General features: G+C 43.9%; 7 non-coding genes across 7 annotated transcripts; all 7 read right to left on the bottom strand.

Moving 5' to 3' along the window:
• Nucleotides 1–1,549: 1,549 nt before the first annotated feature.
• Nucleotides 1,550–1,621, bottom strand: TRNAE-UUC (transfer RNA glutamic acid (anticodon UUC)). The gene has a single exon. It is a non-coding gene; the product is annotated as a tRNA-Glu (tRNA).
• A 2,887-nt stretch (nucleotides 1,622–4,508) lies between these two features.
• TRNAE-UUC (transfer RNA glutamic acid (anticodon UUC)) lies at nucleotides 4,509–4,580 on the bottom strand. Its single transcript has one exon. It is a non-coding gene; the product is annotated as a tRNA-Glu (tRNA).
• Nucleotides 4,581–7,467: 2,887 nt separating this feature from the next.
• On the bottom strand, nucleotides 7,468–7,539 carry TRNAE-UUC (transfer RNA glutamic acid (anticodon UUC)). The gene has a single exon. It is a non-coding gene; the product is annotated as a tRNA-Glu (tRNA).
• Nucleotides 7,540–13,385: 5,846 nt separating this feature from the next.
• TRNAE-UUC (transfer RNA glutamic acid (anticodon UUC)) lies at nucleotides 13,386–13,457 on the bottom strand. Its single transcript has one exon. It is a non-coding gene; the product is annotated as a tRNA-Glu (tRNA).
• A 2,888-nt stretch (nucleotides 13,458–16,345) lies between these two features.
• Nucleotides 16,346–16,417, bottom strand: TRNAE-UUC (transfer RNA glutamic acid (anticodon UUC)). The gene has a single exon. It is a non-coding gene; the product is annotated as a tRNA-Glu (tRNA).
• A 2,886-nt stretch (nucleotides 16,418–19,303) lies between these two features.
• On the bottom strand, nucleotides 19,304–19,375 carry TRNAE-UUC (transfer RNA glutamic acid (anticodon UUC)). The gene has a single exon. It is a non-coding gene; the product is annotated as a tRNA-Glu (tRNA).
• A 2,885-nt stretch (nucleotides 19,376–22,260) lies between these two features.
• Nucleotides 22,261–22,332, bottom strand: TRNAE-UUC (transfer RNA glutamic acid (anticodon UUC)). Its single transcript has one exon. It is a non-coding gene; the product is annotated as a tRNA-Glu (tRNA).
• Nucleotides 22,333–22,607: the final 275 nt, after the last annotated feature.

The raw sequence follows: 22,607 nt of genomic DNA, 5'->3' as shown, positions 1-22,607 counted from the left end.
ATGTGATGTCGAAGGAGACTGGTGGAGAGCGCCAAAGTCTCTGGTATTTCAAGACAAAACTAGAGACCTTTTCACACTCATATACTGCTCCAGGCAGATCTTCCACTGCAAATGCAAGTTATATGAGTCCAGCTGAAAACTGTTTAATTTTGGGTACTTGCTTTAGTCAAATGTTACCATTTGCAACTCACAAAAAAAAAGCAAAGGGCAATTTCATACATTAACACTTTGGTAAAGTCGTTCTTTCACACCGTACATTTCCGTAAGTTTCTCTCTCCTTGTAAGTTATCCGGTGTGAAGGCCAAGTGGAGTCAGGTCCACACTGTGCATCTTACAGTTGTGTAGCCAGAGTAGAGAGGTGTCCACACAGACACAGGACGTAGACAACACCTGTGTGTAGCATCAAGTGTCCCCAGCAACGCCTATAGAATAATGTATAGATGCCCCCAAACCGCAGAAACCACGAGGGGAATGAAAAGAGGAAGAGACGGGTTATGTCAGAGATACAAATGGTTTCCTGCTCAAGACCTGCAATAAATTAAAACAAAAGTATTATTACAAACATTCCAGGTCCTACCGATATTGGAACTCAGATTGCTGGATTCAGAGTCCAGAGTGCTAATCATTACACGATGGAACCAACGTCCACGATCCTCAACCCTAGGAGTCCTGAAGCAGTGTCAGTCACCACCTACTGTCTATCGCTTGAATTCGTTCACACTGTAAATCAAACATGACAAATCCAACAGCACAACTAAAATGTGTATTTCACAAGTAATAACATAAAAACAGAAATATACTTTTGCTGATGCAGAAACAAAGAAAACGTCTCGTCTGATGCTTCGAAATCTCCATTTAGCATGGCCCCTTAACTAACCACCAAGAGTCTTTGCACGGCTGGGAACCTTTGTAAAAGAGTCAGTGGGTCACTGTGAATGCAGCAGATCTTCACCCCTGTATTTCTTACAAAGAAGCAGAGTTTTATTCCAGGTACAGGAGGCATCTCTGGTGTCTGATACTACCGGTAGTGTTCAGCCTACCCTCTCTGAGAGAGCAGCAGTGAGGGTACAAAGCACACTGGTTGCAAAATGTGGACACTGCAAACAACAGCTGCAATATCACAGATGATATAAAACACATAAAGTACTCAAGTCTTATACTAGATACAACACAGCAGGGAAATCATGTCATAAAACAAATGATGAACCCACAGTATGGAAGGGGCAGGTAATAAAATGTGAATTTCCCATGGTGGGACCACAGTCAATTGCTGCCTTCTTCTCTGTGCCCCGGTCTCTTTATATAATCTGTACCTTTTGTTGTGCAATAAAAGAAAAACAAGGAATAACCCTTCATAGTATTAATGTACAGGTCAAGGGCTGGGGAGAGAGGGCAGTAGATCTGGGGGTCGGTGTAAACCTCTGACGGCATTAGATGGAAGCAGAAGACAAAGCAAGTGACATTTATTAAGACTTTAGGTGCATTTAGGTTTATAGAAAAAAACTGAGAAAGATTAAAATGTCTGAGTAGTGAAAAAAAAAAAATGGAGTTCCCATACCGGAAGTTGAACCCGGGCCGCCTGGGTGAAAACCAGGAATCCTAACCGCTAGACCATATGGGAACTGTGAACTCATCATACAGCTCAGTGTATGTGAGGTGTCTCCTAGGTCACACTGCATTCCGTACACTGAGAGTTATTTTCTTCTTCTCAGTAGTACACAATCAATTGGGGTAACAGACACTTCACTTCTGACAAAAGAGAAGGAATGACCAGAAGTCATCATTTCTGCCACAACCTGTCAGGTTTCATTATTTACAACCTTAGAGCTTCTACACATACACAGAGCCCAGGACACGGAGGACAGCAGCAGTCCCTGCATTCACTATTACTAACCCCTCCCCTTGAGCCAGACAAAGCTACGCCACATCCGTAGGACACTCCTGGGTTTCCTCACCAGACTGATGGCCCCACAGACCCCTCTCCAGTTATCTTCCAGCTGCTTCCTTGACGACACTCCCCTGCACCTGTCACAGGCTCCAGGCTGCCCTCCAGGGGCTCGAGTTATACTCCTTCTCTATCTACTAACAGCACCGACTCCAGTCCTGACACTAGATTGGTTCAAACAGAGAAGAAACAGCTCAGAAGTAGTCTGTGTTGTTCCCAGGTACCTGCATCTTCACAGAGTGACTGCCAGGGGGCAGCACAGCCAAAGCACTCACAGCCCACAAGGCTACAAATCATCAATCGGATGTCAGCAGCCTTGTCAGAGGCGCAGAGACTAGTAATTACACAATATTTTGGTACAGCAGAGGAAGAAGCAAGTGCTGAGCTGAAGTGGTCACTGCTGTTTTGTCACAACACCAGACATATGTTCTTAAAAGCATGTAAGCGCACATTCTTAGGCATTCTCCGTCGTCTTCTCCCTTTCTGACATTATACCAATTGTATACACCCGAATGGAGAAAAGTTAAAATATAAGGTACTAGGAATATGCGCCAAAGGTAGGCAAATTAAACATTTCAAGTACAAATATTACCATATTTATTGATGTAAAATGTAAACAAGTTAGACTGAAAATATGTGTGTGTGTTTACAAAGGATGTCTAAAGTGTATGCTGTGAGGTCAGGTTGCAGTTCACTACTTGCACTTGTGCCTTTCACAAGTGTGAGTACCCAGTTACACTAATGTCTGCTCTGACTTGTTATTCTGAGAGTCATGTGCTGAAGGGGGGCTTCCACCCTAGTTTGAGGGACCAGAGTACGAATGCCCCAGGGCACAGGAAGTACACAGTCCTCATTCATACAACTGTGGCCCAGTAACTTCTGACTGCCCTTTGACCCCACAGACTGGCACATATATGTCATCAGACTATAGCACCGTGGTACATATGCACACATGTGCATGTACACGTCAGCCAGTTTTTTATTCATTTATGTGCTAATACTGTTCAGCATCAGGATGTGATGTCGAAGGAGACTGGTGGAGAGCGCCGAAGTCTCTGGTATTTCAATACAAAACTAGAGACCTTTTCACACTCATATACTGCTCCAGGCAGATCTTCCACTGCAAATGCAAGTTATATGAGTCCAGCTGAAAACTGTTTAATTTTGGGTACTTGCTTTAGTCAAATGTTACCATTTGCAACTCACAAAAAAAAAGCAAAGGGCAATTTCATAAATTAACACTTTGGTAAAGTCGTTCTTTCACACCGTACATTTCCGTAAGTTTCTCTCTCCTTGTAAGTTATCCGGTGTGAAGGCCAAGTGGAGTCAGGTCCACACTGTGCATCTTACAGTTGTGTAGCCAGAGTAGAGAGGTGTCCACACAGACACAGGACGTAGACAACACCTGTGTGTAGCATCAAGTTTCCCCAGCAACGCCTATAGAATAATGTATAGATGCCCCCAAACCGCAGAAACCACGAGGGGAATGAAAAGAGGAAGAGACGGGTTATGTCAGAGATACAAATGGTTTCCTGCTCAAGACCTGCAATAAATTAAAACAAAAGTATTATTACAAACATTCCAGGTCCTACCGATATTGGAACTCAGATTGCTGGATTCAGAGTCCAGAGTGCTAATCATTACACGATGGAACCAACGTCCACGATCCTCAACCCTAGGAGTCCTGAAGCAGTGTCAGTCACCACCTACTGTCTATCGCTTGAATTCGTTCACACTGTAAATCAAACATGACAAATCCAACAGCACAACTAAAATGTGTATTTCACAAGTAATAACATAAAAACTGAAATATACTTTTGCTGATGCAGAAACAAAGAAAACGTCTCGTCTGATGCTTCGAAATCTCCATTTAGCATGGCCCCTTAACTAACCACCAAGAGTCTTTGCACGGCTGGGAACCTTTGTAAAAGAGTCAGTGGGTCACTGTGAATGCAGCAGATCTTCACCCCTGTATTTCTTACAAAGAAGCAGAGTTTTATTCCAGGTACAGGAGGCATCTCTGGTGTCTGATACTACCGGTAGTGTTCAGCCTACCCTCTCTGAGAGAGCAGCAGTGAGGGTACAAAGCACACTGGTTGCAAAATGTGGACACTGCAAACAACAGCTGCAATATCACAGATGATATAAAACACATAAAGTACTCAAGTCTTATACTAGATACAACACAGCAGGGAAATCATGTCATAAAACAAATGATGAACCCACAGTATGGAAGGGGCAGGTAATAAAATGCGAATTTCCCATGGTGGGACCACAGTCAATTGCTGCCTTCTTCTCTGTGCCCCGGTATCTTTATATAATCTGTACTTTTTGTTGTGCAATAAAAGAAAAACAAGGAATAACCCTTCATAGTATTAATGTACAGGTCAAGGGCTGGGGAGAGAGGGCAGTAGATCTGGGGGTCGGTGTAAACCTCTGACGGCATTAGATGGAAGCAGAAGACAAAGCAAGTGACATTTATTAAGACTTTAGGTGCATTTAGGTTTATAGAAAAAAACTGAGAAAGATTAAAATGTCTGAGTAGTGAAAAAAAAAAATGGAGTTCCCATACCGGGAGTTGAACCCGGGCCACCTGGGTGAAAACCAGGAATCCTAACCGCTAGACCATATGGGAACTGTGAACTCATTATACAGCTCAGTGTATGTGAGGTGTCTCCTAGGTCACACTGCATTCCGTACACTGAGAGTTATATTCTTCTTCTCAGTAGTACACAATCAATTGGGGTAACAGACACTTCACTTCTGACAAAAGAGAAGGAATGACCAGAAGTCATCATTTCTGCCACAACCTGTCAGGTTTCATTATTTACAACCTTAGAGCTTCTACACATACACAGAGCCCAGGACACGGAGGACAGCAGCAGTCCCTGCATTCACTATTACTAACCCCTCCCCTTGAGCCAGACAAAGCTACGCCCCATCTGTAGGACACTCCTGGGTTTCCTCACCAGACTGATGGCCCCACAGACCCCTCTCCAGTTATCTTCCAGCTGCTTCCTTGACGACACTCCCCTGCACCTGTCACAGGCTCCAGGCTGCCCTCCTGGGGCTCGAGTTATACTCCTTCTCTATCTACTAACAGCACCGACTCCAGTCCTGACACTGGATTGGTTCAAACAGAGAAGAAACTGCTCAGAAGTAGTCTGTGTTGTTCCCAGGTACCTGCATCTTCACAGAGTGACTGCCAGGGGGCAGCACAGCCAAAGCACTCACAGCCCACAAGGCTACAAATCATCAATCGGATGTCAGCAGCCTTGTCAGAGGCGCAGAGACTAGTAATTTCACAATATTTTGGTACAGCAGAGGAAGAAGCAAGTGCTGAGCTGAAGTGGTCACTGCTGTTTTGTCACAACACCAGACATATGTTCTTAAAAGCATGTAAGCGCACATTCTTAGGCATTCTCCGTCGTCTTCTCCCTTTCTGACATTATACCAATTGTATACACCCGAATGGAGAAAAGTTAAAATATAAGGTACTAGGAATATGCGCCAAAGGTAGGCAAATTAAACATTTCAAGTACAAATATTACCATATTTATTGATGTAAAATGTAAACAAGTTAGACTGAAAATATGTGTGTGTGTTTACAAAGGATGTCTAAAGTGTATGCTGTGAGGTCAGGTTGCAGTTCACTACTTGCACTTGTGCCTTTCACAAGTGTGAGTACCCAGTTACACTAATGTCTGCTCTGACTTGTTATTCTGAGAGTCATGTGCTGAAGGGGGGCTTCCACCCTAGTTTGAGGGACCAGAGTACGAATGCCCCAGGGCACAGGAAGTACACAGTCCTCATTCATACAACTGTGGCCCAGTAACTTCTGACTGCCCTTTGACCCCACAGACTGGCACATATATGTCATCAGACTATAGCACCGTGGTACATATGCACACATGTGCATGTACACGTCAGCCAGTTTTTTATTCATTTATGTGCTAATACTGTTCAGCATCAGGATGTGATGTCGAAGGAGACTGGTGGAGAGCGCCGAAGTCTCTGGTATTTCAAGACAAAACTAGAGACCTTTTCACACTCATATACTGCTCCAGGCAGATCTTCCACTGCAAATGCAAGTTATATGAGTCCAGCTGAAAACTGTTTAATTTTGGGTACTTGCTTTAGTCAAATGTTACCATTTGCAACTCACAAAAAAAAAGCAAAGGGCAATTTCATAAATTAACACTTTGGTAAAGTCGTTCTTTCACACCGTACATTTCCGTAAGTTTCTCTCTCCTTGTAAGTTATCCGGTGTGAAGGCCAAGTGGAGTCAGGTCCACACTGTGCATCTTACAGTTGTGTAGCCAGAGTAGAGAGGTGTCCACACAGACACAGGACGTAGACAACACCTGTGTGTAGCATCAAGTTTCCCCAGCAACGCCTATAGAATAATGTATAGATGCCCCCAAACCGCAGAAACCACGAGGGGAATGAAAAGAGGAAGAGACGGGTTATGTCAGAGATACAAATGGTTTCCTGCTCAAGACCTGCAATAAATTAAAACAAAAGTATTATTACAAACATTCCAGGTCCTACCGATATTGGAACTCAGATTGCTGGATTCAGAGTCCAGAGTGCTAATCATTACACGATGGAACCAACGTCCACGATCCTCAACCCTAGGAGTCCTGAAGCAGTGTCAGTCACCACCTACTGTCTATCGCTTGAATTCGTTCACACTGTAAATCAAACATGACAAATCCAACAGCACAACTAAAATGTGTATTTCACAAGTAATAACATAAAAACAGAAATATACTTTTGCTGATGCAGAAACAAAGAAAACGTCTCGTCTGATGCTTCGAAATCTCCATTTAGCATGGCCCCGTAACTAACCACCAAGAGTCTTTGCACGGCTGGGAACCTTTGTAAAAGAGTCAGTGGGTCACTGTGAATGCAGCAGATCTTCACCCCTGTATTTCTTACAAAGAAGCAGAGTTTTATTCCAGGTACAGGAGGCATCTCTGGTGTCTGATACTACCGGTAGTGTTCAGCCTACCCTCTCTGAGAGAGCAGCAGTGAGGGTACAAAGCACACTGGTTGCAAAATGTGGACACTGCAAACAACAGCTGCAATATCACAGATGATATAAAACACATAAAGTAGTCAAGTCTTATACTAGATACAACACAGCAGGGAAATCATGTCATAAAACAAATGATGAACCCACAGTATGGAAGGGGCAGGTAATAAAATGCGAATTTCCCATGGTGGGACCACAGTCAATTGCTGCCTTCTTCTCTGTGCCCCGGTCTCTTTATATAATCTGTACTTTTTGTTGTGCAATAAAAGAAAAACAAGGAATAACCCTTCATAGTATTAATGTACAGGTCAAGGGCTGGGGAGAGAGGGCAGTAGATCTGGGGGTCGGTGTAAACCTCTGACGGCATTAGATGGAAGCAGAAGACAAAGCAAGTGACATTTATTAAGACTTTAGGTGCATTTAGGTTTATAGAAAAAAACTGAGAAAGATTAAAATGTCTGAGTAGTGAAAAAAAAAAATGGAGTTCCCATACCGGGAGTTGAACCCGGGCCGCCTGGGTGAAAACCAGGAATCCTAACCGCTAGACCATATGGGAACTGTGAACTCATCATACAGCTCAGTGTATGTGAGGTGTCTCCTAGGTCACACTGCATTCCGTACACTGAGAGTTATATTCTTCTTCTCAGTAGTACACAATCAATTGGGGTAACAGACACTTCACTTCTGACAAAAGAGAAGGAATGACCAGAAGTCATCATTTCTGCCACAACCTGTCAGGTTTCATTATTTACAACCTTAGAGCTTCTACACATACACAGAGCCCAGGACACGGAGGACAGCAGCAGTCCCTGCATTCACTATTACTAACCCCTCCCCTTGAGCCAGACAAAGCTACGCCCCATCTGTAGGACACTCCTGGGTTTCCTCACCAGACTGATGGCCCCACAGACCCCTCTCCAGTTATCTTCCAGCTGCTTCCTTGACGACACTCCCCTGCACCTGTCACAGGCTCCAGGCTGCCCTCCTGGGGCTCGAGTTATACTCCTTCTCTATCTACTAACAGCACCGACTCCAGTCCTGACACTGGATTGGTTCAAACAGAGAAGAAACTGCTCAGAAGTAGTCTGTGTTGTTCCCAGGTACCTGCATCTTCACAGAGTGACTGCCAGGGGGCAGCACAGCCAAAGCACTCACAGCCCACAAGGCTACAAATCATCAATCGGATGTCAGCAGCCTTGTCAGAGGCGCAGAGACTAGTAATTCCACAATATTTTGGTACAGCAGAGGAAGAAGCAAGTGCTGAGCTGAAGTGGTCACTGCTGTTTTGTCACAACACCAGACATATGTTCTTAAAAGCATGTAAGCGCACATTCTTAGGCATTCTCAGTCGTCTTCTCCCTTTCTGACATTATACCAATTGTATACACCCGAATGGAGAAAAGTTAAAATATAAGGTACTAGGAATGTGCGCCAAAGGTAGGCAAATTAAACATTTCAAGTACAAATATTACCATATTTATTGATGTAAAATGTAAACAAGTTAGACTGAAAATATGTGTGTGTGTTTACAAAGGATGTCTAAAGTGTATGCTGTGAGGTCAGGTTGCAGTTCACTACTTGCACTTGTGCCTTTCACAAGTGTGAGTACCCAGTTACACTAATGTCTGCTCTGACTTGTTATTCTGAGAGTCATGTGCTAAAGGGGGGCTTCCACCCTAGTTTGAGGGACCAGAGTACGAATGCCCCAGGGCACAGGAAGTACACAGTCCTCATTGATACAACTGTGGCCCAGTAACTTCTGACTGCCCTTTGACCCCACAGACTGGCACATATATGTCATCAGACTATAGCACCGTGGTACATATGCACACATGTGCATGTACACGTCAGCCTGTTTTTTATTCATTTATGTGCTAATACTGTTCAGCATCAGGATGTGATGTCGAAGGAGACTGGTGGAGAGCGCCGAAGTCTCTGGTATTTCAAGACAAAACTAGAGACCTTTTCACACTCATATACTGCTCCAGGCAGATCTTCCACTGCAAATGCAAGTTATATGAGTCCAGCTGAAAACTGTTTAATTTTGGGTACTTGCTTTAGTCAAATGTTACCATTTGCAACTCACAAAAAAAAAGCAAAGGGCAATTTCATACATTAACACTTTGGTAAAGTCGTTCTTTCACACCGTACATTTCCGTAAGTTTCTCTCTCCTTGTAAGTTATCCGGTGTGAAGGCCAAGTGGAGTCAGGTCCACACTGTGCATCTTACAGTTGTGTAGCCAGAGTAGAGAGGTGTCCACACAGACACAGGACGTAGACAACACCTGTGTGTAGCATCAAGTGTCCCCAGCAACGCCTATAGAATAATGTATAGATGCCCCCAAACCGCAGAAACCACGAGGGGAATGAAAAGAGGAAGAGACGGGTTATGTCAGAGATACAAATGGTTTCCTGCTCAAGACCTGCAATAAATTAAAACAAAAGTATTATTACAAACATTCCAGGTCCTACCGATATTGGAACTCAGATTGCTGGATTCAGAGTCCAGAGTGCTAATCATTACACGATGGAACCAACGTCCACTATCCTCAACCCTAGGAGTCCTGAAGCAGTGTCAGTCACCACCTACTGTCTATCGCTTGAATTCGTTCACACTGTAAATCAAACATGACAAATCCAACAGCACAACTAAAATGTGTATTTCACAAGTAATAACAGAAAAACAGAAATATACTTTTGCTGATGCAGAAACAAAGAAAACGTCTCGTCTGATGCTTCGAAATCTCCATTTAGCATGGCCCCTTAACTAACCACCAAAAGTCTTTGCACGGCTGGGAACCTTTGTAAAAGAGTCAGTGGGTCACTGTGAATGCAGCAGATCTTCACCCCTGTATTTCTTACAAAGAAGCAGAGTTTTAGTCCAGGTACAGGAGGCATCTCTGGTGTCTGATACTACCGGTAGTGTTCAGCCTACCCTCTCTGAGAGAGCAGCAGTGAGGGTACAAAGCACACTGGTTGCAAAATGTGGACACTGCAAACAACAGCTGCAATATCACAGATGATATAAAACACATAAAGTACTCAAGTCTTATACTAGATACAACACAGCAGGGAAATCATGTCATAAAACAAATGATGAACCCACAGTATGGAAGGGGCAGGTAATAAAATGCGAATTTCCCATGGTGGGACCACAGTCAATTGCTGCCTTCTTCTCTGTGCCCCGGTCTCTTTATATAATCTGTACTTTTTGTTGTGCAATAAAAGAAAAACAAGGAATAACCCTTCATAGTATTAATGTACAGGTCAAGGGCTGGGGAGAGAGGGCAGTAGATCTGGGGGTCGGTGTAAACCTCTGACGGCATTAGATGGAAGCAGAAGACAAAGCAAGTGACATTTATTAAGACTTTAGGTGCATTTAGGTTTATAGAAAAAAACTGAGAATGATTAAAATGTCTGAGTAGTGAAAAAAAAAAATGGAGTTCCCATACCGGGAGTTGAACAAGGGCCGCCTGGGTGAAAACCAGGAATCCTAACCGCTAGACCATATGGGAACTGTGAACTCATTATACAGCTCAGTGTATGTGAGGTGTCTCCTAGGTCACACTGCATTCCGTACACTGAGAGTTATATTCTTCTTCTCAGTAGTACACAATCAATTGGGGTAACAGACACTTCACTTCTGACAAAAGAGAAGGAATGACCAGAAGTCATCATTTCTGCCACAACCTGTCAGGTTTCATTATTTACAACCTTAGAGCTTCTACACATACACAGAGCCCAGGACACGGAGGACAGCAGCAGTCCCTGCATTCACTATTACTAACCCCTCCCCTTGAGCCAGACAAAGCTACGCCCCATCTGTAGGACACTCCTGGGTTTCCTCACCAGACTGATGGCCCCACAGACCCCTCTCCAGTTATCTTCCAGCTGCTTCCTTGACGACACTCCCCTGCACCTGTCACAGGCTCCAGGCTGCCCTCCTGGGGCTCGAGTTATACTCCTTCTCTATCTACTAACAGCACCGACTCCAGTCCTGACACTGGATTGGTTCAAACAGAGAAGAAACTGCTCAGAAGTAGTCTGTGTTGTTCCCAGGTACCTGCATCTTCACAGAGTGACTGCCAGGGGGCAGCACAGCCAAAGCACTCACAGCCCACAAGGCTACAAATCATCAATCGGATGTCAGCAGCCTTGTCAGAGGCGCAGAGACTAGTAATTTCACAATATTTTGGTACAGCAGAGGAAGAAGCAAGTGCTGAGCTGAAGTGGTCACTGCTGTTTTGTGACAACACCAGACATATGTTCTTAAAAGCATGTAAGCGCACATTCTTAGGCATTCTCCGTCGTCTTCTCCCTTTCTGACATTATACCAATTGTATACACCCGAATGGAGAAAAGTTAAAATATAAGGTACTAGGAATATGCGCCAAAGGTAGGCAAATTAAACATTTCAAGTACAAATATTACCATATTTATTGATGTAAAATGTAAACAAGTTAGACTGAAAATATGTGTGTGTGTTTACAAAGGATGTCTAAAGTGTATGCTGTGAGGTCAGGTTGCAGTTCACTACTTGCACTTGTGCCTTTCACAAGTGTGAGTACCCAGTTACACTAATGTCTGCTCTGACTTGTTATTCTGAGAGTCATGTGCTGAAGGGGGGCTTCCACCCTAGTTTGAGGGACCAGAGTACGAATGCCCCAGGGCACAGGAAGTACACAGTCCTCATTCATACAACTGTGGCCCAGTAACTTCTGACTGCCCTTTGACCCCACAGACTGGCACATATATGTCATCAGACTATAGCACCGTGGTACATATGCACACATGTGCATGTACACGTCAGCCAGTTTTTTATTCATTTATGTGCTAATACTGTTCAGCATCAGGATGTGATGTCGAAGGAGACTGGTGGAGAGCGCCGAAGTCTCTGGTATTTCAAGACAAAACTAGAGACCTTTTCACACTCATATACTGCTCCAGGCAGATCTTCCACTGCAAATGCAAGTTATATGAGTCCAGCTGAAAACTGTTTAATTTTGGGTACTTGCTTTAGTCAAATGTTACCATTTGCAACTCACAAAAAAAAAGCAAAGGGCAATTTCATAAATTAACACTTTGGTAAAGTCGTTCTTTCACACCGTACATTTCCGTAAGTTTCTCTCTCCTTGTAAGTTATCCGGTGTGAAGGCCAAGTGGAGTCAGGTCCACACTGTGCATCTTACAGTTGTGTAGCCAGAGTAGAGAGGTGTCCACACAGACACAGGACGTAGACAACACCTGTGTGTAGCATCAAGTTTCCCCAGCAACGCCTATAGAATAATGTATAGATGCCCCCAAACCGCAGAAACCACGAGGGGAATGAAAAGAGGAAGAGACGGGTTATGTCAGAGATACAAATGGTTTCCTGCTCAAGACCTGCAATAAATTAAAACAAAAGTATTATTACAAACATTCCAGGTCCTACCGATATTGGAACTCAGATTGCTGGATTCAGAGTCCAGAGTGCTAATCATTACACGATGGAACCAACGTCCACGATCCTCAACCCTAGGAGTCCTGAAGCAGTGTCAGTCACCACCTACTGTCTATCGCTTGAATTCGTTCACACTGTAAATCAAACATGACAAATCCAACAGCACAACTAAAATGTGTATTTCACAAGTAATAACATAAAAACAGAAATATACTTTTGCTGATGCAGAAACAAAGAAAACGTCTCGTCTGATGCTTCGAAATCTCCATTTAGCATGGCCCCGTAACTAACCACCAAGAGTCTTTGCACGGCTGGGAACCTTTGTAAAAGAGTCAGTGGGTCACTGTGAATGCAGCAGATCTTCACCCCTGTATTTCTTACAAAGAAGCAGAGTTTTATTCCAGGTACAGGAGGCATCTCTGGTGTCTGATACTACCGGTAGTGTTCAGCCTACCCTCTCTGAGAGAGCAGCAGTGAGGGTACAAAGCACACTGGTTGCAAAATGTGGACACTGCAAACAACAGCTGCAATATCACAGATGATATAAAACACATAAAGTACTCAAGTCTTATACTAGATACAACACAGCAGGGAAATCATGTCATAAAACAAATGATGAACCCACAGTATGGAAGGGGCAGGTAATAAAATGCGAATTTCCCATGGTGGGACCACAGTCAATTGCTGCCTTCTTCTCTGTGCCCCGGTCTCTTTATATAATCTGTACTTTTTGTTGTGCAATAAAAGAAAAACAAGGAATAACCCTTCATAGTATTAATGTACAGGTCAAGGGCTGGGGAGAGAGGGCAGTAGATCTGGGGGTCGGTGTAAACCTCTGACGGCATTAGATGGAAGCAGAAGACAAAGCAAGTGACATTTATTAAGACTTTAGGTGCATTTAGGTTTATAGAAAAAAACTGAGAAAGATTAAAATGTCTGAGTAGTGAAAAAAAAAAATGGAGTTCCCATACCGGGAGTTGAACCCGGGCCGCCTGGGTGAAAACCAGGAATCCTAACCGCTAGACCATATGGGAACTGTGAACTCATCATACAGCTCAGTGTATGTGAGGTGTCTCCTAGGTCACACTGCATTCCGTACACTGAGAGTTATATTCTTCTTCTCAGTAGTACACAATCAATTGGGGTAACAGACACTTCACTTCTGACAAAAGAGAAGGAATGACCAGAAGTCATCATTTCTGCCACAACCTGTCAGGTTTCATTATTTACAACCTTAGAGCTTCTACACATACACAGAGCCCAGGACACGGAGGACAGCAGCAGTCCCTGCATTCACTATTACTAACCCCTCCCCTTGAGCCAGACAAAGCTACGCCCCATCTGTAGGACACTCCTGGGTTTCCTCACCAGACTGATGGCCCCACAGACCCCTCTCCAGTTATCTTCCAGCTGCTTCCTTGACGACACTCCCCTGCACCTGTCACAGGCTCCAGGCTGCCCTCCTGGGGCTCGAGTTATACTCCTTCTCTATCTACTAACAGCACCGACTCCAGTCCTGACACTGGATTGGTTCAAACAGAGAAGAAACTGCTCAGAAGTAGTCTGTGTTGTTCCCAGGTACCTGCATCTTCACAGAGTGACTGCCAGGGGGCAGCACAGCCAAAGCACTCACAGCCCACAAGGCTACAAATCATCAATCGGATGTCAGCAGCCTTGTCAGAGGCGCAGAGTCTAGTAATTCCACAATATTTTGGTACAGCAGAGGAAGAAGCAAGTGCTGAGCTGAAGTGGTCACTGCTGTTTTGTCACAACACCAGACATATGTTCTTAAAAGCATGTAAGCGCACATTCTTAGGCATTCTCAGTCGTCTTCTCCCTTTCTGACATTATACCAATTGTATACACCCGAATGGAGAAAAGTTAAAATATAAGGTACTAGGAATGTGCGCCAAAGGTAGGCAAATTAAACATTTCAAGTACAAATATTACCATATTTATTGATGTAAAATGTAAACAAGTTAGACTGAAAATATGTGTGTGTGTTTACAAAGGATGTCTAAAGTGTATGCTGTGAGGTCAGGTTGCAGTTCACTACTTGCACTTGTGCCTTTCACAAGTGTGAGTACCCAGTTACACTAATGTCTGCTCTGACTAGTTATTCTGAGAGTCATGTGCTAAAGGGGGGCTTCCACCCTAGTTTGAGGGACCAGAGTACGAATGCCCCAGGGCACAGGAAGTACACAGTCCTCATTGATACAACTGTGGCCCAGTAACTTCTGACTGCCCTTTGACCCCACAGACTGGCACATATATGTCATCAGACTATAGCACCGTGGTACATATGCACACATGTGCATGTACACGTCAGCCAGTTTTTTATTCATTTATGTGCTAATACTGTTCAGCATCAGGATGTGATGTCGAAGGAGACTGGTGGAGAGCGCCGAAGTCTCTGGTATTTCAAGACAAAACTAGAGACCTTTTCACACTCATATACTGCTCCAGGCAGATCTTCCACTGCAAATGCAAGTTATATGAGTCCAGCTGAAAACTGTTTAATTTTGGGTACTTGCTTTAGTCAAATGTTACCATTTGCAACTCACAAAAAAAAAGCAAAGGGCAATTTCATACATTAACACTTTGGTAAAGTCGTTCTTTCACACCGTACATTTCCGTAAGTTTCTCTCTCCTTGTAAGTTATCCGGTGTGAAGGCCAAGTGGAGTCAGGTCCACACTGTGCATCTTACAGTTGTGTAGCCAGAGTAGAGAGGTGTCCACACAGACACAGGACGTAGACAACACCTGTGTGTAGCATCAAGTGTCCCCAGCAACGCCTATAGAATAATGTATAGATGCCCCCAAACCGCAGAAACCACGAGGGGAATGAAAAGAGGAAGAGACGGGTTATGTCAGAGATACAAATGGTTTCCTGCTCAAGACCTGCAATAAATTAAAACAAAAGTATTATTACAAACATTCCAGGTCCTACCGATATTGGAACTCAGATTGCTGGATTCAGAGTCCAGAGTGCTAATCATTACACGATGGAACCAACGTCCACTATCCTCAACCCTAGGAGTCCTGAAGCAGTGTCAGTCACCACCTACTGTCTATCGCTTGAATTCGTTCACACTGTAAATCAAACATGACAAATCCAACAGCACAACTAAAATGTGTATTTCACAAGTAATAACAGAAAAACAGAAATATACTTTTGCTGATGCAGAAACAAAGAAAACGTCTCGTCTGATGCTTCGAAATCTCCATTTAGCATGGCCCCTTAACTAACCACCAAAAGTCTTTGCACGGCTGGGAACCTTTGTAAAAGAGTCAGTGGGTCACTGTGAATGCAGCAGATCTTCACCCCTGTATTTCTTACAAAGAAGCAGAGTTTTAGTCCAGGTACAGGAGGCATCTCTGGTGTCTGATACTACCGGTAGTGTTCAGCCTACCCTCTCTGAGAGAGCAGCAGTGAGGGTACAAAGCACACTGGTTGCAAAATGTGGACACTGCAAACAACAGCTGCAATATCACAGATGATATAAAACACATAAAGTACTCAAGTCTTATACTAGATACAACACAGCAGGGAAATCATGTCATAAAACAAATGATGAACCCACAGTATGGAAGGGGCAGGTAATAAAATGCGAATTTCCCATGGTGGGACCACAGTCAATTGCTGCCTTCTTCTCTGTGCCCCGGTCTCTTTATATAATCTGTACTTTTTGTTGTGCAATAAAAGAAAAACAAGGAATAACCCTTCATAGTATTAATGTACAGGTCAAGGGCTGGGGAGAGAGGGCAGTAGATCTGGGGGTCGGTGTAAACCTCTGACGGCATTAGATGGAAGCAGAAGACAAAGCAAGTGACATTTATGTGCATTTTAGGTGCATTTAGGTTTATAGAAAAAAACTGAGAAAGATTAAAATGTCTGAGTAGTGAAAAAAAAAAAATGGAGTTCCCATACCGGGAGTTGAACCCGGGCCGCCTGGGTGAAAACCAGGAATCCTAACCGCTAGACAATATGGGAACTGTGAACTCATCATACAGCTCAGTGTATGTGAGGTGTCTCCTAGGTCACACTGCATTCCGTACACTGAGAGTTATATTCTTCTTCTCAGTAGTACACAATCAATTGGGGTACCAGACACTTCACTTCTGACAAAAGAGAAGGAATGACCAGAAGTCATCATTTCTGCCACAACCTGTCAGGTCTCATTATTTACAACCTTAGAGCTTCTACACATACACAGAGCCCAGGACACAGAGGACAGCAGCAGTCCCTGCATTCACTATTACTAACCCCTCCCCTTGAGCCAGACAAAGCCACGCCCCATCCGTAGGACACTCCTGGGTTTCCTCACCAGACTGATGGCCCCACAGACCCCTATCCAGTTATCTTCCAGCTGCTTCCTTGACGACACTCCCCTGCACCTGTCACAGGCTCCAGGCTGCCCTCCTGGGGCTCGAGTTATACTCCTTCTCTATCTACTAACAGCACCGACTCCAGTCCTGACACTGGATTGGTTCAAACAGAGAAGAAACAGCTCAGAAGTAGTCTGTGTTGTTCCCAGGTACCTGCATCTTCACAGAGTGACTGCCAGGGGGCAGCACAGCCAAAGCACTCACAGCCCACAAGGCTACAAATCATCAATCGGATGTCAGCAGCCTTGTCAGAGGCGCAGAGACTAGTAATTCCACAATATTTTGGGACAGCAGAGGAAGAAGCAAGTGCTGAGCTGAAGTGGTCACTGCTGTTTTGTCACAACACCAGACATATGTTCTTAAAAGCATGTAAGCGCACATTCTTAGGCATTCTCGGTCGTCTTCTCCCTTTCTGACATTATACCAATTGTATACACCCGAATGGAGAAAAGTTAAAATATAAGGTACTAGGAATATGCGCCAAAGGTAGGCAAATTAAACATTTCAAGTACAAATATTACCATATTTATTGATGTAAAATGTAAACAAGTTAGACTGAAAAAATGTGTGTGTTTACAAAGGATGTCTAAAGTGTATGCTGTGAGGTCAGGTTGCAGTTCACTACTTGCACTTGTGCCTTTCACAAGTGTGAGTACCCAGTTACACTAATGTCTGCTCTGACTTGTTATTCTGAGAGTCATGTGCTAAAGGGGGGCTTCCACCCTAGTTTGAGGGACCAGAGTACGAATGCCCCAGGGCACAGGAAGTACACAGTCCTCGTTGATACAACTGTGGCCCAGTAACTTCTGACTGCCCTTTGACCCCACAGACTGGCACATATATGTCATCAGACTATAGCACCGTGGTACATATGCACACATGTGCATGTACACGTCAGCCAATTTTTTATTCATTTATGTGCTAATACTGTTCAGCATCAGGATGTGATGTCGAAGGAGACTGGTGGAGAGCGCCGAAGTCTCTGGTATTTCAAGACAAAACTAGAGACCTTTTCACACTCATATACTGCTCCAGGCAGATCTTCCACTGCAAATGCAAGTTATATGAGTCCAGCTGAAAACTGTTTAATTTTGGGTACTTGCTTTAGTCAAATGTTACCATTTGCAACTCACAAAAAAAAAGCAAAGGGCAATTTCATACATTAACACTTTGGTAAAGTCGTTCTTTCACACCGTACATTTCCGTAAGTTTCTCTCTCCTTGTAAGTAATCCGGTGTGAAGGCCAAGTGGAGTCAGGTCCACACTGTGCATCTTACAGTTGTGTAGCCAGAGTAGAGAGGTGTCCACACAGACACAGGACGTAGACAACACCTGTGTGTAGCATCAAGTGTCCCCAGCAACGCCTATAGAATAATGTATAGATGCCCCCAAACCGCAGAAACCACGAGGGGAATGAAAAGAGGAAGAGACGGGTTATGTCAGAGATACAAATGGTTTCCTGCTCAAGACCTGCAATAAATTTAAACAAAAGTATTATTACAAACATTCCAGGTCCTACCGATATTGGAACTCAGATTGCTGGATTCAGAGTCCAGAGTGCTAATCATTACACGATGGAACCAACGTCCACGATCCTCAACCCTAGGAGTCCTGAAGCAGTGTCAGTCACCACCTACTGTCTATCGCTTGAATTCGTTCACACTGTAAATCAAACATGACAAATCCAACAGCACAACTAAAATGTGTATTTCACAAGTAATAACATAAAAACAGAAATATACTTTTGCTGATGCAGAAACAAAGAAAACGTCTTGTCTGATGCTTCGAAATCTCCATTTAGCATGGCCCCTTAACTAACCACCAAGAGTCTTTGCACGGCTGGGAACCTTTGTAAAAGAGTCAGTGGGTCACTGTGAATGCAGCAGATCTTCACCCCTGTATTTCTTACAAAGAAGCAGAGTTTTATTCCAGGTACAGGAGGCATCTCTGGTGTCTGATACTACCGGTGGTGTTCAGCCTACCCTCTCTGAGAGAGCAGCAGTGAGGGTACAAAGCACACTGGTTGCAAAATGTGGACACTGCAAACAACAGCTGCAATATCACAGATGATATAAAACACATAAAGTACTCAAGTCTTATACTAGATACAACACAGCAGGGAAATCATGTCATAAAACAAATGATGAACCCACAGTATGGAAGGGGCAGGTAATAAAATGCGAATTTCCCATGGTGGGACCACAGTCAATTGCTGCCTTCTTCTCTGTGCCCCGGTCTCTTTATATAATCTGTACTTTTTGTTGTGCAATAAAAGAAAAACAAGGAATAACCCTTCATAGTATTAATGTACAGGTCAAGGGCTGGGGAGAGAGGGCAGTAGATCTGGGGGTCGGTGTAAACCTCTGACGGCATTAGATGGAAGCAGAAGACAAAGCAAGTGACATTTATGTGCATTTTAGGTGCATTTAGGTTTATAGAAAAAAACTGAGAAAGATTAAAATGTCTGAGTAGTGAAAAAAAAAAAATGGAGTTCCCATACCGGGAGTTGAACCCGGGCCGCCTGGGTGAAAACCAGGAATCCTAACCGCTAGACCATATGGGAACTGTGAACTCATCATACAGCTCAGTGTATGTGAGGTGTCTCCTAGGTCACACTGCATTCCGTACACTGAGAGTTATATTCTTCTTCTCAGTAGTACACAATCAATTGGGGTACCAGACACTTCACTTCTGACAAAAGAGAAGGAATGACCAGAAGTCATCATTTCTGCCACAACCTGTCAGGTCTCATTATTTACAACCTTAGAGCTTCTACACATACACAGAGCCCAGGACACAGAGGACAGCAGCAGTCCCTGCATTCACTATTACTAACCCCTCCCCTTGAGCCAGACAAAGCCACGCCCCATCCGTAGGACACTCCTGGGTTTCCTCACCAGACTGATGGCCCCACAGACCCCTATCCAGTTATCTTCCAGCTGCTTCCTTGACGACACTCCCCTGCACCTGTCACAGGCTCCAGGCTGCCCTCCTGGGGCTCGAGTTATACTCCTTCTCTATCTACTAACAGCACCGACTCCAGTCCTGACACTGGATTGGTTCAAACAGAGAAGAAACAGCTCAGAAGTAGTCTGTGTTGTTCCCAGGTACCTGCATCTTCACAGAGTGACTGCCAGGGGGCAGCACAGCCAAAGCACTCACAGCCCACAAGGCTACAAATCATCAATCGGATGTCAGCAGCCTTGTCAGAGGCGCAGAGACTAGTAATTCCACAATATTTTGGGACAGCAGAGGAAGAAGCAAGTGCTGAGCTGAAGTGGTCACTGCTGTTTTGTCACAACACCAGACATATGTTCTTAAAAGCATGTAAGCGCACATTCTTAGGCATTCTCGGTCGTCTTCTCCCTTTCTGACATTATACCAATTGTATACACCCGAATGGAGAAAAGTTAAAATATAAGGTACTAGGAATATGCGCCAAAGGTAGGCAAATTAAACATTTCAAGTACAAATATTACCATATTTATTGATGTAAAATGTAAACAAGTTAGACTGAAAAAATGTGTGTGTTTACAAAGGATGTCTAAAGTGTATGCTGTGAGGTCAGGTTGCAGTTCACTACTTGCACTTGTGCCTTTCACAAGTGTGAGTACCCAGTTACACTAATGTCTGCTCTGACTTGTTATTCTGAGAGTCATGTGCTAAAGGGGGGCTTCCACCCTAGTTTGAGGGACCAGAGTACGAATGCCCCAGGGCACAGGAAGTACACAGTCCTCGTTGATACAACTGTGGCCCAGTAACTTCTGACTGCCCTTTGACCCCACAGACTGGCACATATATGTCATCAGACTATAGCACCGTGGTACATATGCACACATGTGCATGTACACGTCAGCCAATTTTTTATTCATTTATGTGCTAATACTGTTCAGCATCAGGATGTGATGTCGAAGGAGACTGGTGGAGAGCGCCGAAGTCTCTGGTATTTCAAGACAAAACTAGAGACCTTTTCACACTCATATACTGCTCCAGGCAGATCTTCCACTGCAAATGCAAGTTATATGAGTCCAGCTGAAAACTGTTTAATTTTGGGTACTTGCTTTAGTCAAATGTTACCATTTGCAACTCACAAAAAAAAAGCAAAGGGCAATTTCATACATTAACACTTTGGTAAAGTCGTTCTTTCACACCGTACATTTCCGTAAGTTTCTCTCTCCTTGTAAGTAATCCGGTGTGAAGGCCAAGTGGAGTCAGGTCCACACTGTGCATCTTACAGTTGTGTAGCCAGAGTAGAGAGGTGTCCACACAGACACAGGACGTAGACAACACCTGTGTGTAGCATCAAGTGTCCCCAGCAACGCCTATAGAATAATGTATAGATGCCCCCAAACCGCAGAAACCACGAGGGGAATGAAAAGAGGAAGAGACGGGTTATGTCAGAGATACAAATGGTTTCCTGCTCAAGACCTGCAATAAATTTAAACAAAAGTATTATTACAAACATTCCAGGTCCTACCGATATTGGAACTCAGATTGCTGGATTCAGAGTCCAGAGTGCTAATCATTACACGATGGAACCAACGTCCACGATCCTCAACCCTAGGAGTCCTGAAGCAGTGTCAGTCACCACCTACTGTCTATCGCTTGAATTCGTTCACACTGTAAATCAAACATGACAAATCCAACAGCACAACTAAAATGTGTATTTCACAAGTAATAACATAAAAACAGAAATATACTTTTGCTGATGCAGAAACAAAGAAAACGTCTTGTCTGATGCTTCGAAATCTCCATTTAGCATGGCCCCTTAACTAACCACCAAGAGTCTTTGCACGGCTGGGAACCTTTGTAAAAGAGTCAGTGGGTCACTGTGAATGCAGCAGATCTTCACCCCTGTATTTCTTACAAAGAAGCAGAGTTTTATTCCAGGTACAGGAGGCATCTCTGGTGTCTGATACTACCGGTGGTGTTCAGCCTACCCTCTCTGAGAGAGCAGCAGTGAGGGTACAAAGCACACTGGTTGCAAAATGTGGACACTGCAAACAACAGCTGCAATATCACAGATGATATAAAACACATAAAGTACTCAAGTCTTATACTAGATACAACACAGCAGGGAAATCATGTCATAAAACAAATGATGAACCCACAGTATGGAAGGGGCAGGTAATAAAATGCGAATTTCCCATGGTGGGACCACAGTCAATTGCTGCCTTCTTCTCTGTGCCCCGGTCTCTTTATATAATCTGTACTTTTTGTTGTGCAATAAAAGAAAAACAAGGAATAACCCTTCATAGTATTAATGTACAGGTCAAGGGCTGGGGAGAGAGGGCAGTAGATCTGGGGGTCGGTGTAAACCTCTGACGGCATTAGATGGAAGCAGAAGACAAAGCAAGTGACATTTATTAAGACTTTAGGTGCATTTAGGTTTATAGAAAAAAACTGAGAAAGATTAAAATGTCTGAGTAGTGAAAAAAAAAAATGGAGTTCCCATACCGGGAGTTGAACCCGGGCCGCCTGGGTGAAAACCAGGAATCCTAACCGCTAGACCATATGGGAACTGTGAACTCATCATACAGCTCAGTGTATGTGAGGTGTCTCCTAGGTCACACTGCATTCCGTACACTGAGAGTTATATTCTTCTTCTCAGTAGTACACAATCAATTGGGGTAACAGACACTTCACTTCTGACAAAAGAGAAGGAATGACCAGAAGTCATCATTTCTGCCACAACCTGTCAGGTCTCATTATTTACAACCTTAGAGCTTCTACACCTACACAGAGCCCAGGACACAGAGGACAGCAGCAGTCCCTGCATTCACTATTACTAACCC

This window comes from Pleurodeles waltl, unplaced genomic scaffold, assembly GCF_031143425.1.
Source record: "Pleurodeles waltl isolate 20211129_DDA unplaced genomic scaffold, aPleWal1.hap1.20221129 scaffold_39, whole genome shotgun sequence".
Lineage (NCBI taxonomy): Eukaryota > Metazoa > Chordata > Amphibia > Caudata > Salamandridae > Pleurodeles > Pleurodeles waltl.
The sequence above is the reverse complement of the archived record's forward strand: the minus strand, read 5'-3'. Positions and strand labels throughout refer to the sequence as shown.